Source organism: Rhinolophus ferrumequinum, chromosome 11 (genome assembly GCF_004115265.2).
Source record: "Rhinolophus ferrumequinum isolate MPI-CBG mRhiFer1 chromosome 11, mRhiFer1_v1.p, whole genome shotgun sequence".
NCBI classification, from domain to species: domain Eukaryota; kingdom Metazoa; phylum Chordata; class Mammalia; order Chiroptera; family Rhinolophidae; genus Rhinolophus; species Rhinolophus ferrumequinum.
This window is the reverse complement of record NC_046294.1, coordinates 67995667-68002598: the sequence shown is the minus strand read 5'-3', so window position 1 is coordinate 68002598 and position 6932 is coordinate 67995667.

Genomic DNA, 6932 nt, shown 5'->3' with positions numbered 1-6932 from the left:
AGCTCCTTAAGGACAAGGGACAGACTGTGTTTACAGCTGGAAGCCATACATTTTTTTCTATTCATTTTTTTGGGGGGGTGGGGGTGAAGGTAGGGGTGTGTGTAGGGGAGTGGTGGTAGTGATACATGAAATAGCAGAAACAACCAGAGTGTTTATAGCTTGATTTATACACTACTTTGCTTCAAGTGAGTTTTCTGTTCCCTTTGGTATTAACTGATAATTAAAGGGATATATAAGAAAAACAGTTACTAAAGCTTAAGTGTGATTTGTGAAAGGTCTTTTCAGTGATTTCTTTTCAGTAGAATTAGAAGAATCCTGTTCTTATGCCCTTTTAATTATAATTGCAGGGTACCAAGGAATTCTGAATCATTCAAAATAATAAGTTAATCATGAATCTACTACTCATACTGAAAACATTTGGTATTTTGCTCTTTTCTTTTAAATAACTGAGTCATACATTGTATATTTTTTATAAAAATATTTTGTTTATACAGTGGAGCATAAACATGAAATGCATGAGATAATGTCTTTAAAATCTACTTTAAATACTGATGTTGCCAACTATCAATTACTTGAACTATTTTAAGTTCTCCTTAAAGTATAGAAAATTATCATGTGCCTTTCACCAAACTTGTAAACTGGATTTGGGTTGCCTGGTGTGGGTTACAATATTGGTCACCTATGGGGAAATACTTTTTATCTCACTTATATAGAATAATTTTCATTCCTTTCTTTTGCAGCAATAGGTAGAAAGGGCATTTTACTACTTCTTGGCTTTTGAAAAGAAAAGAGACGCTCTGAATACATCGTAAATATTGTACTTTATCAATTTTAGATAAAGAACACAGAGTTTTTGTATAGTTCTTCTTCACGTAGTTCAGGATTTCACCTCATGATTAGTGCTGGAATATTTTCCAAGAAAGGTATTAATTGTGATAAGTGCAAATCCAAGGAGATTGCCCAGTATATAATCACATAACATTGCTGGTCTCAGTATATATGTAAGAATCATTATTCATTAGATTTAAGGTGTCTGATTAAGTTGAACTGCACATGAGTATGATATTTAATTGGGTTTCCAATTAAATATTGGTTCCTTTCTTCCCTAATTATCTGATGAACTGGCATTAAATTGTACGACTGTGAAAAAATTGTCAGTGCCAAGATTACTGCATGTTTATTTTCATCAATGTTTACCATGCCTGAAATGATTGCCTACCCTGCAAGAGTTTATAATCTGGTTCAGGAGAGAATAGAATTTGAGAGATAAATACTAGCAGGCAACATTATATACAATATCTCAATAGTCTATTATTTACTTCCAAATACTGATAAAAATAATAAATATTTTCAACAGGTGTTTAGAGAATTATCTCCATAAGAGTATCTCAGAACATATCTTTTCTGTGTTATGAAGGTCAGCTGTGATATTAATAGTATAAAATATGTTATTAGTACTTTGATTGTAGATAAAATAACTGTGAGAGAAGACCCACCTTATAAGCCGTAAGTCAAACCATAAATCATATTCTCTGGCTCTATAATTTTCTATTCCTGTAACTCCTATTCATCTAAGCTGTGTTTCAAATTCTAAATTCAGTATTTCCTTTGATTATTTATGATTTTTAAATGTATATTCAAATATCAAAGACAAATTATTTCTTCTTTTTATTCCACTCCCAAATTTACATATATTCTAATAGGACAGTAATAAGAATTGCCTATGTGGCCTTACCTGTAGTATCTCTTGTCTCCCATTCTATTCTATACTTTGTCCGATGTTAATATTCCTAAATCATGACCCCATTTCCATTATTGTGTTTCCCCCAAAATAAGACCTAGCCAGACAATCAGCTCTAATGCATCTTGTGGAGCAAAAATTAATATGAGCCCCGATATTATATTATATTATATTATATTATATTATATTATATTATATTATATCATATTATATCATATAATATCATATTATATTATATTATGTTCCCAGTCTTATAGTAAAATAAGACCAGGTCTTATATTAATTTTTGCTTCAAGAGACGCATTAGAGCTGATTGTCAAGCTAGGTCTTATTTTCGGGGAAACATGGTGTTACTTTTTTCTAAAACTATAAATGGTTTCCTATTACCTAAGGAAAAAAATCAAAATAATTTATTCTGACTATATAATTCTACCACAAACATAATCCAAAACATAATAAGCATAATAACATGTCCACATCCTTTCACCCAGTTTCAGTGAAATTTTGACACTAACTGTCCAGGGTTAGACTACTTTTTCACAAATTAAGGGCACAGGTCTCTACAGAATTTCCTCACTTCAAACATTTGAAAGAAGCTTGGCTGTTACCTGGCCACCCAAATAAATGACCAACTGGCTACAATTTCAGATGTTTCCACTATCCCCTCAGGTTTGATAGTTCACTAGAATGATTCACAGAAAGCAGGAGAGTTCTATACTTAGGATTAGAGTTTTATTGTAGCGAAGAGCATTCAAAATAGGAAAAGCTTAAAGAATAGAAGTATAACTTCAGGTATGGGTGGGTCCCAAAGGCAAAAGGTCTCTGTCTTCTTCCTATGGAATTAGGATGCAACACCCTCATAGAACATTGATTTGTTACAATATATTTAGAGTATTATTAACCAGGGAAGCACATCTGACCTTTGATGTCCAGAGTTTTTATAGGGGATCAAGAGGCACAAACTTTTATTTATGAAATAAATGAGTCATAGGAATGTAATGCACAGAATAGGAAATACAATGAATAATATTGTATTAACTTTGTATGGTGACAGATGGTAACAGGACTTATTGTGGTGATCATTTCACAATGTATATAAATGTCAAATCACTATATTGTACACATGAAACTAATATAGTATTATATGTCAAAATACTTCAATAAAAATAGTAAAAATAGAGTAAAACTTAAAAAACAAATAAAAACAGTTATCATTGAGATTTTATTGCATAGGGATGATTGTTTGAATCATCACCAACCTGGCTCAATTTCTAGTCCCATTTTCCTCTCCAGAGGTCAGACTGATTTCATGATCTCTCAAAGTCCCAAACCTTTAATCACATCATTGGTATTTCTCAAATGACCAGTTCCCATCCTGGGCAATTTTGTTAACATAAACTCAAATGTGGTCCCAGGGGACCACTCTGAATAGAGCAGACATCCCAATTACTTGGGATATTCCAAGTATTTACTGTCCCCTACCAGGAACCAAGGGAAAAGGCCAGCCAAATTCTTTATTATACAACACCAGCCAAGCTAAACCATTTCCTCAGTCTTCTCTCCAATTTCACCTTAACACTAAAAATCTGCTTTTTTTATCCCCACATGTGGAAATACTACCTTTCCTTTACGTTCATCATAAACTCTATTTCTTTAGAAGCATTTCCTTTATTACTCCAACTGTATGCGTTTTTAACTATAGTATCTGTTATTTCGTCTTTTATTATACTTGTTTCACACAACAAATATTAAAGTTATATCCTGTACTAAATTATAGGTTACTTTGTAAGCAGTATGCCATTCATCTTTATTTTTCAATAATATTCGTCAGAGGATTTTTCACATAATACATTCTCAGATATTTTATAAAATTACTCATTTTGATTAGATCATTACTTTGTGCCAGACACTGCAATAAGCAAAAAAATAAAAAAAATTAAAAAAAAATAACAACAACAACAACAAAAACCATAAATAATATTGGTTTCTCATCCTCAGATACATTTACTCCTGAAGAGAGGTAAAATTTTTTTTAGGGGTAGGGGGAAGGACAAGGATTGGAAATCCTTCATATATAAGAAATCCTTCATGTACAAGAAAGGAGTTTAAAAATTATTTCCTGGAGATATGGCTGTAATCTTAAATGTTTTGAATCTTTCTTATTTGAAACTTAGTTTCCTATGTAATTTCTATATTAAGAGTGAGTCATTATTCCTTTCTATTAGAAAGCCCAGACCTAACCTACTTGTTAACTGGCAACAAGGTGTAAGAAACAAATAAGTTTGCTCAGTTTCCAGTCTAAACAGATTAAATCCTGGATATTTACACAGTCTGACTAACAGTACCTATAACTATATAAGATTTTAGGCCAAAAGTCTTAGCAAGTACTCTTCCAACAAATATTACAGTATCTTGGCAAACGATAATAAAATCATTTTTATTTGGCTCTGAAGGACCTAGTCAAGTGAAATTAGCTGGTAGTTTGGCATAGCTCATATCTGGCATAGTTGGGAAAACTATGGGGAATTTAAACATGGCTACTATTTTGTCAGCATTCACTTGTTTATTTTATTGGCGAATGTGGAAAACATGGTTAATGAAACCCTGTTGATGTATTCTTGTGTTGAATTAAAAGTGAAACAATCTAAAATATTTTGTTTCTATATTCCCTAATTTTGTTCTTTGTGATAAACATGATTGTTCCCAAACTAATAAATACTAACAAGAATACGAACTTATGGCTCTTTAAAAATGCAAGGTTTGATACCTATAAGGTCACAGATATATTTCTTAAGCTTTCTAAACCAACTTTCTTATCTAGAAGCATAACGTGGTAAATTCTTCAAAGTTTTGGTGTGATTATAAAATGTGTTCCTATATATAAAAGATACCTAGTGAGGTGCAAATATTTTGTTATGTCATAAAAATAGCTTAGATTTTCTTACTACAATGTTTTGAGCAAGGTAGTTATTGAATTCTGTTTTGTTCTTTTAACATTCAAACAGATCGTTGTCATGTCAACACAGATTTTAAGAAATTATAAACTCAAATACACAGATAATCAATTTAATTATCATCTTGTTCTATTTCTTCAGAAAAATGTACTCTAATTATTCACAGAACTAAGTACCATTCACACATAAAAAGAAACTGACTTGGATGGATCATTACCTTAGGATTGAAAATAAAATATCTTTACAGAGGAAAATGTTTGCATTCAAGCAAACTGTGCACAGCAGCTAATGGGGGTAGAATTCAGAGGGAAAAAAAAAAACACGTAAGTTTAAAAATATCTTTCTGTAAAAAAAGGAACAGGGAGAGAATAAAAAAATTCCCTAGGGATGCAGCATGCAGTAAAATTTGAGCCTGATAGTGAAAAAGGCTATGGAAATCAGTGAATAACAAAAGGTCTCTGATTAATGGCGTCCATATGGCTTCTGCAGACCCATCTGACATTTTTTCTCTGTAGAGCATCCAATTTGAAATCAGGTTGGAACCATCATCTACACAGTTGTGTGGTTCTTTTACTTTCTTGTTTTTATTCAGTGGCATAGATGAATTTAAGAAAGCCTGTATGAAATAGAGAAAAAAACAGTAAGTAAAAACTGTAAGTCACTTTCAAGAGCAGTGTCAAAATCTCAGCTGCAGAAACAAAGAAAAAAGGAAAAAAGAAATAAAGACACAGGATTCATATTTTAAAATGCTGAATTTTTGTATGAATATTTATTTTGACATTATACATCTCAAGGATTTGCCTGAAGAAAATTTAGGAAACAATATTATTTACTCTGTCATTTCAATCACAATAAAATTGTTCTCATAGTTATAATTTTACCAAGAAAATCATTTATAAATGTTTGGTATACAAGAGAAAAAAAAAAAACACCCAGATTCCAAGTGTATATAGTAGGAAAACTTGGTAGTTTGTATATAGTCTCCCAGGTAATAATTATTTAAAACCTTGCCGTATATTCAACTTTTAAAATCATCTAGAAACATGACAGCCTAATGTAAAATAGTGTTATATTGAACTAATCCAAACAATTGTTCCTATTAACATTTATTTATTACAAATTAGGGGTCATTCAGGTTTTAGTAGGCAGATGTTGTTACATTGCAGGAACATTCTGTCAATTAGTACTATTTTATGCCTTTCTAATAATATCTTCAGAGAAATAAAATTAGAAACAAGATAGAAACTGATATTTACCCTCACAGTGCTCTGGAAGCATTCACTTTTTACTAATTGTGGAGACGTTTTTTAAATTTCATGGATTTTGTTGATTTATTTTTTATAAAATTCTTGGGCATTAAATCAATTTCAATATAACTTTAAATGCATATAGGCATTTCTAAATTAAAAAAAAACACTGTAGCTTCTGTCACACATCTTATATCCTTAAGATGTGCTTGTTTTAGATGTTAAAACATTATAAAACTAGATGGATATTTGATGATTTATATAAGAAAAATCAGCAATTGAGAATTATCATATATTTGCATTGTACGAAAAATTAGTAATATATAGAAAATTACAGTGGTCAAGTGTTTATTTCATTTGAATAATATCTGAATCTAAAGTAGTTCAAAATCTTACACACACATAGTTCAGTCTGTGTATTCTTCTTAAACCTTTATATGCTGACTTCAATTATATTTTGTGAATTTTCCTAGGTGTCAATTTATTCAAGATCCAGTCTAGAAAATATATATTATTTATTTTGTGAGGAAGATAAGATCTTGGTTATTTAAAAAAGTAATAAAGTAACCTTGAGTAGTTAGGTTCACATGTTATTAACTTTAGTATAGCTAAAGTATACACAAGTCCCAAGAGTAACAGTAAAATGTTACATACAGCCATGATTTGGATTATCTTTGTGATATGTATATGTGTTTGTGGAAGGTGTGGAGAAGGTGATTGACTTAGGGATTGTGTAAAGTTTGAAAAAGTCTGTGAAGGGATTTTGATAGTTTTTCTATTGTTTTTCTCTGAACAGGATTGAGTACTATACAGTACAATTAATTTTCCAATGCTCTTATTTAGAAGCTTAGAATATCAATTGGCTTTGTTTTATTTATTATTTTTGTATGTGCTTTGTAAGAGAACCAAAATAGCATATTGGTCATATGTTCAAGCCTGGAATCATACCATGTGGATTTGGAAAGGAAAACATTGGAAGATTATTATTCT